This window comes from Anser cygnoides, chromosome 3 (assembly GCF_040182565.1).
Source record: "Anser cygnoides isolate HZ-2024a breed goose chromosome 3, Taihu_goose_T2T_genome, whole genome shotgun sequence".
NCBI lineage: Eukaryota > Metazoa > Chordata > Aves > Anseriformes > Anatidae > Anser > Anser cygnoides.
The window spans coordinates 58,135,765-58,147,899 of NC_089875.1; the positions used below are offsets into that span (position 1 = coordinate 58,135,765).

Sequence of the window (12,135 nt, forward strand, 5' to 3'; positions counted from 1 at the left end):
CTCAGATCCGTGCTAGCAGTTATCTCCAGATGGCTGCAATCTATTTTGTACCAAGCCTTCAGCATCTCAGCGGTTGCATGTTTGGAATTATGAAACACACTGTTCCACTTGTTTTTGCCAGTAAATATACCGTGCATTGTATGTTAAGTTTTGATGGGTGGTATAGCTCAAAGAAGAGGTAAGAGAGAAAATGTGGGGAGAGAAAAGGAGAAAGGAAAAGGGTAGGACAGGAGAGGAAAGAAAACGCAGCAAGAAAAGTTCGTCTGTGTAATGAATTCAGTCTGACTGGCAAACACAATCTGACTTCAAGTTGTGAATTTCATTGAATTTGATCCAAGAAAGACACAGCTGAGCAATCTGCAGGAAGCAATCTTTTCCTAGAAGTATGCAGCTCCAAACTGTACAAATTCTTCCACTGATCGTAAAATTTCTGTGCACCACTAAACCTGTGTAATTGGATACTTTTGAAAAGAAAGTAGTGTATTGAGATATTCAACTAAAGAATAACAAAAACATCATTGAATGTAGAATTTTGAAAGAAGAAAAACTATATAATTTGAAGTTGGCCAATGAAACCCTAGTGATAAGGACAGTTAATCATTTCTGGTGCAGCTGTTTCCTGACATTTCTGCAAAATGTTGTGGAAAAATTAATGAAGGTTCGTTCAGTAATGGTTTCAAGCTTGGCTAGTGGAAAATATGACAGTATTTCCATCGTCAATTAAGAACAAGCAAGGCCTTTTTTTTTTTTTTCTGTAGGGGAAGTGGTATGCAGTTTGTACTGCACAGGAAATTGTAGACTTGAGAGCAGCTGTGTGATAGCAACAGGTATGCAGAGAATATGAAAAAGAGCCTGGGCCCTTTGCTCTTATCACACGTGTTTCAGTGCAGCAGAACTCTGCGACATGCTGGAAGAGACAACTTGCTGCATGGCATGACGATACCTATCTAGCATGTGGGGTATTCCTTCGAGTGTCCGACTGACAATAAACGCCATTCTTGCCACCTCAATAAAAAAGGATGTATCAAGTGAGATTTTCATTGTAACTGTGTTTTATTACTGCAGTGTCCCAAAAGCATAACTCCTTTTGGTGGAGAGACACAAGATATTTTTTTAATTGATCTCTGTAATTCTTGTTGCTTGCAATTTGACCTCAGGATACATGATTTTTACAGCCACACAGCACGCCTTAGTGAGCACGTGTGGTTGCTGCATTCCCCCAGTGCAGAGCATCCCCTGCTATAATGGGCTGGCCATTTTGTGTCTGGGGGCGGTGAGAAACCTGTGGGCCTCATGCGCAGTATGGACGTGGGGTTATATATGTGAACCCAATACCATGTATATGTACGTAGCATTGCATATAGCTAAGAAAGCATGCGGTTTAGAAACAAGAGCGTGGCCCAGGAGTGTATTCACATCGCAGATCAGCATAGCTGAAGGTCACCGTAGCAGCTGAGCAGTGGCCTCTGTCCACTCCTTCACCTCATGGCAGCGGGCAGGGAGCCAGCTGCCGGCAGCCTCCTCAGCGGCACCTTGGGGCTGGCGCTCCTGCCCCAGCTCTGCAGTGCCCAAACTCCTCCAGCTCAGCTTGGTTTTGGGGATGCTGGATTGTTCTGCTGTTGGATAGCCTGCATGGGCCAGCATTCAGTCAGCACAGAAACAAGGTGCACTGCTGGGAGTAAGTTGTGAAGATCAGTCCCAGATTGCCAGTAGAATTAACTGTTTTTCCCCAAAGGGATCTACATTTTATTTTTGGTTAAAAATACATTAGTGTGAAATTACAAGGCTTATACAGAACTACTGTAAATCACTGCAAAAGTTTAGGTGAATGATTTAAGGACTCGGTACTTCTTTCTGGACTGTGAGGGGTTTTACAAACCTGCCTACTCTAACAGATTTTTTCTTCCTCTTAACATGCTGAGATAGTTTGAGCCCTGCCATAAATATGATTTCTAGCCTGTTTACACAGTATGGTGATTCATGCTAGCATGGTTGATAGAAAGAAAATACATTATAATGAATGGTTTATGCTTTTCTAATATCACTCTGTAAAGGAGACGCTTACTCAGTGCTCCTGCTGCAAATTTAGTAGACCCTCAGCAAGCTCGCTAAAAATGTTTGTCTTACTTCCTGTAATGTTAGCTATGGAGTGTGTAGTTCTTACTGGTATAAGCCAGTGTAAAACAATTAATAGCGATAAAGTCCCATCCATGATTTAGCTCCATTCACATAATCATGCAAAAGTCAGGCCCAGGTCCCCTGTCTGTGGTGCAGTCAACTCTAAGGAGCTTTGTTTAAGACTCTCCCAAGCCTGCAATCCCTTGTGTTGGTCAAAACTTTGCTGAAGTCAGTGGCAGGTTTATCAGGGACAGCTTATGTATAAGAACCTGTAATTAATCTTGATTTGGGACACTAAAAGATCAGTTCTTAAAGTGTCCCCCCACATGCTTGAGTAACCAGGTGAGTGCTGTGGCTGCAATCAATATGCTGTTGTACTCGTGGTGGGACTACATGTGTGCTTCAGGGAGTGCGCAGGCAAAAGGGAAAGATGAGGGCTCTTGTCCCTCATTTTATCTGACGAGGGCAGCAGGTCAAATATGAGCTGCTTTTAAACTTCTCAGCATGAGGTCTATGCCTACAGCTACGGAGGAACTTCCCATAAACACAATTTGTCAATTGAAAGAGGACTTTCCACAAGAACAAGTTTTCCACTGGAAAATTTCTGTATTGCCTATTTTTATTTTTTGCTTTTGTTTTTCCATGGAAATCTCTGAACGAAGTACTTCCCTTTAAGTCACCTTAATTCACGAAGAAGATATTTGATGAGCTGAACTGAGCTAGCATAGTTTCAGTTGTCGTTAAGTTACTTCTGTCTATTACTCCCTCTCATGTCATGGCAAATGGCAATACAAAAACTTCATGCTTGAAAAGTTCCTATGGGCAGGTCACCTTGTCAGGCCTACATGTCCCATGGTGTATGGGAGTCACCGTGGTGAAAACATCTACTGACTAGTAACAAAACAATGTCTTGGTGAACCAGATTCAAAAACAGAGGCCACAGTCCCTGGGAAACCAGAGGAGCCGTTGTGTGAGCTTCTATCTTTGCTGTTCAAACTCAGTCTCCCAGATTTTCGTGTATTTTTTACCAGTTATTTAAAACTTCTACAGCAGTTGTAAAACTCTTGGATCCGTTTGAGCTTAATGATGAATGAAAAGTAAGTACATTTAAGTGATTGTAAAATTGGCTAAGGTCATACAATCAAAGTGCTTGAAGGACGCCTACATGTTTCTTGCTTTATTGCCTTAGCTTTCCCTACAGAAGGCAGCTGGATAATAGCTGGGACATTACTGGAGATGACTGGACACCTGGTGTGGAGCATGTGGGAAGGGAGAGGAATGCTGCTGACACCAAAGTGTTCATTGAATCACACAGTGACCTCTTATGGATGAACGTTAAAAATGAATGAATGCTCGTATCACAAATGCTACTTTTACTTTTTCAAGTAACAGTCTGAATAGTTCAGCAAGGTTTGTAGTAAATGTAGTGTTCTCCTTACAGTACTGTGTCTCCTGACTTTCATTAATCTTTTTCTTTTTCTTGTCCCTCATGGGGGGAGGTGGGGAGCACGGGGATGGGGACACACATCCTACTTTTATGTAGGCATGTTGCCAATTATACTGAATGCACCAAACCTTTGGTGATATTGAATAGTGACCATCTCTCAGGTTTGATGATCGTGGCTGGTGGCATGCACAGATCACTGGCCCCTGCCATCCCTGAAGGAAACTTGTCCCCCAGAGGGAAATGGGCTGTACCAGCGACCATGCTGCTGCACGGGAGGAAGCTCTCTGTCTACATGAGACTGGAGGCTGGTGGAGATTTCTCCACCACGTGTACACAGGAAACAGCATGTCAGATGTCTGACTTTCCTTCGGGCGGTCTCCCCAGTGCTTCTCAGAAGGGCACGGGAGTTGTGGTTAAATATTACAGTCTAACCTTTTACTTGCTCAGAGACCAAACAGGAGCTAAGTAACTTTAAACCATTAGCTCCATTTTAAGTATCTCTTCCGTGGGACGAAGGGCAGTTGATTCTCTATCATGTTATATTTTCCAGATGAATGACTCAGAACAAAAGTGCCAGGCTACCCACAGCAGAGTATGCCAGTGCAGCTAATGAAACAGAGAAGAGCAAGGGTCCTCTTCGTCCCTCATTCTGCTTCTTTCACAGGATTCTCTCCGTTTCCTTTTCCCTCTTACTCTGTTGGTGTTTTATTTTTGCCATCGTAGTTTTAACTGAGTGGCCTGAATCAGATTTCTGAACGTTGTCCACCAGCAGCCCTATTCTCACCTGAGGGTGCTGGGGAGCAGCCGTGGCCCCAAGCCCTTCTGCTTCCCTACTGCTCAGCTGCCCCGGGCTGCTGGGGACAAAGGGAACAGACCTGAATTGAAAGAAGTGACGCATACAGACCAGCCATTTAATTAAATAAGTCAAAAAATGCCTTTGACAGATACCAGCTCTTTGGCATTCAAGGGAAAGCCAAATACACTTTCCATGCTAACAGCTAAGACTTAACTGTAGCTGAAACGCCGAACACAGTTTCAGAAGTAACATAATGTGACAACACCATTTCTAACAATGTACTGTCCTTTGGGGGAAAAAAACAAAACCAAAAACTTGTCTTACTTTTAATCTGCTATATTAGATAAGGTGTTTTTTGGTGATAACTGAAACCAGAGTTTTCATTCACTTATTAGAATTTAAAGACTATGTGAAGGAGGGATCATAGAAGTTATTCAGATCATTTGATTATAAGAAAATAAATCGTTTAGCAAAACTCACATTGGTGACAATCAGTCGTATTTCACAGTTACATTGCGAAAGCTACGAACAGCCTCAGTTCTAAATTTAAGATAGTCAGAAATTGTTCTGTTTAGCATGTCCTAAAATTATCCAGCACAGAAATACTTAGGGGAAGTGTTAAAATTAATTCTCAAATTTTAAAAAGGCAGCTTAAAGGGGAAGGAATGCAGATGTGGAAGTATTAAATAAGTGCCATCTCAGTAACAATTTTACCAAACGCAGGGAAGAGCCATACACTTTATGTCCTTGTTATAAGATTCTTGAAGAAAATACTCCCACTCGGATAGAAATTCACTGTAAACAGCCCTCTTGCTGTTGTCATTGGTGTACTTCTGAGGATGCAGTAGCTCTTAGAAGGAGCTGGGTTGGTTGTGCAATACTGTGACCTTATGGTGCATAGACACTTCCAGTTTTGGAATGTGAAATGTCTGAAACTGGGAGTGGGCGGACAAGAGGTGGAGCTAGCGAGGAGCCCGGGTGGCTGTGTTTCTGAGAAACTCTCTATTGCTGGTGAGCACTGCTGATCTGTCAAGTGTATGGCCAAAGCCCTGGATATTGCTAAGTTGAGCCACTAAACAAGATCGAGTTGCAAACGGACACGGAGCTATGGGGGGGTATTTTGGAAGTTGAGCTTTTAAAACTTAGTCGAAAACAAGGCTGAATTCTTTCAGACCTGAAACCACAGCCTCCCAAAATGCGTCAGAGACTCTTGATGCTGCAGCGAGGTCAGCTTCCCTCCCCCCCACACCTGTGAGTCAGGACAACTCTATTAAAGGAAGCTTTTATTGGAAGCTGTCAATAGAGAGGTAGACAACATGCAGATGTTGAGGACACGGTGGGAAAGGGTTTGGATCCTGTGCCTACATAGATGGTCACCAACAGGAAGAAGAGTATTTTTGTGGAAAACAGAGGGACGCGGAGGAAAGACTAGTATTTAAGCAAGAGGTAGGTACATCTGATTTCACCTTCTGTCAAATTAAAGCTAGGATTCAGAGTCCACTCAAGCTGGCATTGTATCCATTTCTCAAGGGGGACAAAGGCTAAATATTTTGTGGGCTACATGCCCTCAGTGCTTGTCCACTGTGCCTTCTGTACCTACTTTTGCTGAAAGTTGCAGAAAAATAATCTTAGAGCAGCTCAGTTGAATGCAGAGGGAAAAAGAAAACCAAAGATGAAACAAAGTATTGGACTGGTGGGAATTTCAGCAATGTGATCTTGATTTCCAGGTAGTGCAGACACTTCTTGAAATTGAAACTTCCTATAGCGCAGTCATGGACTTACTGTTTCCTTTGCTATAAATTCAGACCTGCTCATGGGTGAATCGACAGTAATGGGGCTTAAAAATGTCAGTGAACAATGCTGTCCCACTTATACTGATTCTCCTTTAACTTTTTCCATGTCGTTTGTTATTACTACTATGACCTGGACTGCTCTAGCAGAGTGTTAGCATAGATGAAGTTCCCGTAACAAGCAGCATTGCAATAACTGGGAGCTGTGGTTTTAGATGTGATCTTCCCTTAATACTGGTAGGTGCTCTGTGCTTACTGAATTTACCTCTACCAGAGAAGAAGTATCATGCAATAACTTTGTGACTCAAAAAATACCTCTAGAACTAATTTATAGTGCCAGTAATTTTATTGTTTCTATGTGAGATTGCTAGCAGAGGGAAAGAGATCCTGGAAACCAGCTGCAGCTATTTAATTCATGACCTGTCAGGAAAATAGGTTTTGGTTTCCAATCCTGATGAGCATCTTGGGTGAAAGGCAGAGTATGGTCCTGGCTGTGCAAAGAGCTGACCTTCCTGAACCCTCATCACATTTGGTAGCACTGTATTTGAGCGGTTTTCCTGAGAACATCCCATGTGGAGTTTTCCTCTGCTTTGAAGGCTTACATTATACTGTTTTGATCCACTTTCCATTTCACTGGTGGACTATTACTATTAACTTTCTCACAAGGTGAATCAAGCTGCATTTAAAAAAAAGGAAAAAAAATTACTCTTCTTTGCACCTTTGATTTTTCCTTTTGTTTTTTGAATCCATGTGTGTTACATTTTATGAGCAGTCCCAGCGATGCCTTGTATCTAGAAATGTAAATAACCTTTTACTTGAAAAATAAAAACCAGCTGGGTGCACTTGTGGTGTCCCTGACTGCCAAACATTCATTGGCAAACACTCTACTGCAGGTACGGCTGAGCCCATATGTGGATGCACTCACATGTGGAATATGAGTTTGAGAGAATTAGCTGCTTTTGGTAGACTTACTGAGGCAGGTGTCTGCCTCAATTTACATTTATATTTTCTGTTCAGAATACATTCAGTCTGAAGATGGTGGTGAAGGAAAAGAAACAGAAATATGTGTTCCTAAAGTGTAAAGCAATGGCTTATCAGATCTGTATGATGAGGGGAGAAGTGGTTGGAAAGAGAAACCCAAGCACAACAGCATGGAGGCATAGAGCTGTACCTGGGGGCAACTGCAACATGCAAAGGGAGCTCCTGGACATAGTGGTGGGACTAGCTGGTCCCCATTAGTGTGATTCAGCAAATTTTTACCCTGTTGGACAAGACAAAATTGTATCTCCCATGCCATCTGCCTGGTCCCCTCCCATACAAACCTGCTCTGACCAGCCAACAGGAACTGTGGCTGCCTTTGGCCTTTCCATGGCCTTCCTCTGCTAGCCTTTTTCTGGCCTTCCTCTGCCCTTTGCACTTTCTGGCAAAGTTCTGGTGCAATCAGGCTGCAGGATAGCAACGTAACTGTCAGCATCTTCCAGATGTCATGTGAAACAGAGTAATGCATTTTATACCAGTCATGTCCTTGCTATGTCTTTTGCTAAGCAGGTTTACACAGAATATAGAAGTCCGAATCCTACCTTGAAATTAGATTTGACATCCTTGAATGGATTAAGGTGAAAAATAAATTGTTATACTGAAGAAAGCTATAAAGAAAAAATCAGACTGACAGCATCTTTTTTTAAGTTTTGCTGATCAGAAATCAGAGGCTGAATTTTGGCTCAAATGTCTATAAGCAGTCTTGCAATCAAATACTCCCAGTTTGCGAGGATACAAACAGCAGCTCCTCTAGCTTGCTCTAATGAACCAGCAGCTCTTTGTTGGTGCGAGCAGAGCAATTAGGCTCCCTGCTAGAAAAGCGATGTTTGTTATGCAGTTTCATCCAAGTGATTGGGGTTATTTTATTCAAGCAGACCTCACTAATCCGCAATTAAAATGGCATTTTCATCTCACACTTAGAAGTTGAGAAAAAGCTTTGGAAGATTTTAGTAGCTCTGATGATGAGCTTGGTAGAGGAACAAAATCAAACAAGGACCTTTTGTTGCAGTGGTTGGGTCACGACTGAGAGAGTTGGCTACTTCACTACAGCAAACACGTAGGTGGCTCTTCTCGTGTTTTTATATCCAAGAGGGGAGCAGTGACTTTCCTGACACCTCTTGGGGTAGAAAAGGCTGGGCTGTGTCAGCTGTGCCACGTGCAGCACCTGCTGACAGTCAGCCCTTTTCCTCTCCGCCGCTTTGAAGTAATAGGCCACGTTTTTCTGGCAGAATCAGGCCCAAGTGGTGAGGTTGCACTGGGTTCAGGCAATTTAAAATCTGTCTGCAATTTTTTGCACCTGTTTCATTGTGGTATTTATGGTTTATTTTTACCTGTGCTTTCCGTTCCGTGTACTGTTACCAGCAGCCTTCCTAGCTGGTATTGGTGCAGCTCTGAGGGAAGTGAAGAGAAGAGCGCCGAGTGCAATTTGGAGGATGATCAGAGTGAGATCAGTTCTTGAAACCCGAGACAAGTTAATGATGAAACCTGAGTTTTGTTAATAATACATTGTGATTATTACTGCAGGCAGGGTAGATACCTCCTATTTCTTATCTTTTAACTTGCGGATCCTAGTTGAAGCGACCCGACTCCTCAGCCACCCCACCCGGGGAGCTGGCCTGTCCCCACAGCCGGGCTGGCGGGACAGCTTCCCCCGGCAGAGCAGAGCCTGCAGGTGTCGGCGAGTCACGCAGGCCGGGAGGAGGGTGTGTGATCAGCAGATGTAGCAGCAGAAAGTTAATGACACAAGGCACCTAATCGGAGCTGCCCTTACCTCAGCGCTCAGCACCAGCCAGGCCGGTGGCAACGCGCTCCCACGTCCTAGGGTCTTCATAAGGGAAAAACTGCATTATGAGCCAAGCCTCTTGCCTGCAGTAATTGCCAATAAAACATTAATCCTAACCTTTGGTAGACCGCATCTATCTCTGTCAGCGGGGAGATCCCAGGCCTCACTGGGGAGGTGTCACAAACCAGGGTGCACGTTCAGGGCCGGTCGGTGGCAGGGGAGCGGCGCTGGTGAAAGTGCTGCTGCCAAGCAGGGGCGGCCAGAGGCGGCTGCGGCAGGAAGAGCACCCACGGCAGGATGCAGGCAGATACGAGATAGCGTGGCCCCTCCTCACCTACCGGCCTTGTTTCTTGCCGCCTCCCTATGGCTCCTGTCACCTCCTGCCCTGTTCTGCTTCTCTGGAGCACGTGGCGCCAGCAGCCTCCATTTGGCCTCGGTGGCCTTTGCCTGCCCTCTGTGCAAAATCGAGAGTGCTGCCGCTGTTTTGTGGAGATCCTGGCTGTGTGACCCGAGGTGCTGGGAGCTGCTGTGCCACGTGCTTGCGTAGACCACAGTTAGGGACTTACACGCAGGCCAACAACTTTCCAACACCCACAGTTCAAACATTGGCTGACGAAGAAAGCCCACAGCAGGAACTTATCGAAAGGAAAAGATAACACCTTGTCTTGCTTTACTTCTGCTCATTACCTCACCTGTATCGTGACTGTTGCATGTTATGCTGAAAGCAGAAAATATTCATGACTTTGAACACCCCATGGGTAGGCTCTGTAACAGTCCAGCAGACCCTCAGCCTGATTTGGGCAGCAGAGCAGGCAAGAAGAAGGTGAGCCGGTGGCCCTGGAGCTGTGGGATGGAGGTGGCATTCGGCAGGATGTGGCCCCGCTGCCCCACCAGCTCCGTGCTAAATCCGCAGCCCCTTGCCCTGCTCCTCCCCGACCCAGGGCTGCCACCACATCCCCTCCCCGGCATGCAGGGACTGATCCGACTGAGAACATAGCACTTCTTTCCCCCAGATTATTTCTGAGTTAGCCCATTTCTTGGTTTTAGATTGAATCAGGCATTTTGTCTTCTTCTTTGTACAATTTTTTCTTCTTTGGCTTTAAATTGGTAAAGATTGGTGATAGGTGTCATATTGCTCTTACTTAAACACAAATTTTTTTCCAAATTTGGAGGTAGGGATAGTATTAGGTTCTGATCATTCTGCTTTTAGCATTATAATTTAAGAGCCCCACGGTGGTTTTGGGTATATGGTCCCATGTCTTATTAACTTTACATAAATGTACTGCCAGTGTATGGTCTTCAGTATTTAAACCTACTAATAATTATTTTTACATTCATATTTCATGTAGTAGAATAACATTTGCTCTTAATTTCAGATTAAAATTAAATTGTCTGAAGAATAATAGCATCAGCTGATTTGTCTTGCACTTCAATGTTTATCTATTCTGGTAAAAAAATCAGTGACTATTAAATTTACTGCTAAGACATAGGATAAAAAGGCAATGCTATGATGCTGAACAAAGGATGGTTGTATCAATGGGAATTAATCACAGCATATAAAGAAACGAGCAGGCTCGCAATTTCCCATTGGACTTCATGTTAAAAATATAATCTTATTAACTTCAATTACAGTGTTGTTCTTTTTTTTTTTTAGTTTTAAAATAAGAACAAAATAAAAATTGTAATGCCAGAGTAGTCATTTTTATCGACTCTTGCATGTGAAGTTGGCAGTGTCTTACAGTGGGCTTTTTTTCCTGATGTAAATGAGAAGAAAGGTCTGGTATAAACCTGTGCATTTTTGTTTAACCCCAGCCCCAGAGTGATTGATGTGAGGTCTTTGGAGCCACACAGGAAGAATGGATAATAATGAAACAAAACCCTCATGTAAGCATCAGCCAAAGGAGTCACAACATTAAATAGAAAAACCATAATTGTAGAAAAGACCATTTCCTTGTACAGCTCAAATGGAGCACTAGAAAGTTGGCACGTGTATGACTTCCAGTAGTAATGTTGCAGTAATGTAGTTTAAACAGTTGCAGAAACTCTTCAGAGAGTCCTTGGGGCCTGGCTTGTTTTCCCTTTGTGTTAAACTCAATGTCGTGCAGAAGCGTGAAGTTGCCCTGGAAAGGGAGGTTGCAGAATATTGCTACTGCCTAGCTGTTGGTCATCCTGTAGCTATACGCCGTCAGGTATGGCATCGTGAGCAAGTGCCTGGGCTGGGGCTGTTCCTGGGTGCACGGACCAGATGCTGCTGGGAGAGTTTGAGCTCCCATCTCTACTCCTCCGCGTGTGCCCACTGCTGCCCCAGTGACAAATATACCAACACTGGAGAGGTACAGTCATTAATTCCTGTAAATACAGGTCTCAGGGAATAAGAAATTCATCTGTGTGGTTGGCAGTTCTTCTTGATATTCCTCGTAAGATGCTAAACTGTATCACTTGGCCAGATGGTCATTTATACTTGTGCCACTTTATTAAGCACTGTAGGAGTGCTTTAAATGGCAGTAAGTTATATTTACACCCTTTCTAACAGCTCCTTTGTGCTGATAAAAGGGATGTAAACTGGCCTCAGAGTAGGCAAGACTTGCAGAATAGGACTGTAAAAGTGCAACACCCTCTCGTTAGCATGCAGGCCTATGTGTCTGCTTCTAGTGGGGCACAGCCTTCTGTCCAGGGCAGTGCTGACTTAGGTAATGGCTCTGACATGACAAGTTCCCACCTTCCTTTAGATCCCAGAGCCTCATTTCTGGTCCCTGGAGAAGCTTTCTGTGTGCTGGTGCAGAGGAACTGTGTTGTAAACCTGATCATTGAAATGCTCCAGATTAGAAGAAAAAACAAACAACAACAACAAAAAAAAACCATTCCCCCCTTTAATTTTAAAAGACAACTTTTCTCCCAGATCCTTCTAGTGTTCCAGCTTGCAGCAGGGTCCCACAAACGTTGTAGCATGGCTGCAGGTGGCTGAGCCATCATGGAGGGGACGGTGCAGGTTGGGCTGAAGAACAGTAGCTGCCTAACGCAGTGCTTCTGCCAGGTCTTGGCCCATTTGAAACTCTGCCCACCCCATCAATGCTGTTTTGAAGACTTGCAAGTACTTGAAAACATGTTTGTTTCTGAATCTACTTCCTAGTCCTGTCGGCTGAAGGAGGATGCCTTAATTAAC

General features: G+C 43.9%; 1 protein-coding gene and 1 long non-coding RNA gene across 7 annotated transcripts in view; one reads left to right on the forward strand and one right to left on the reverse strand.

Annotated features, from left to right (window-relative positions):
* Positions 1-12,135, forward strand: part of HIVEP2 (HIVEP zinc finger 2) — a 136,622-nt gene that overhangs the window by 85,244 nt on the left and 39,243 nt on the right. The window lies entirely within an intron of this gene.
* On the reverse strand, positions 5,969-10,274 carry LOC136790445 (uncharacterized). Its single transcript, XR_010830366.1, has 3 exons — positions 9,090-10,274; positions 8,521-8,674; positions 5,969-6,827 (listed from the first exon to the last, which is right to left on the reverse strand). It is a non-coding gene; the product is annotated as an uncharacterized lncRNA (long non-coding RNA).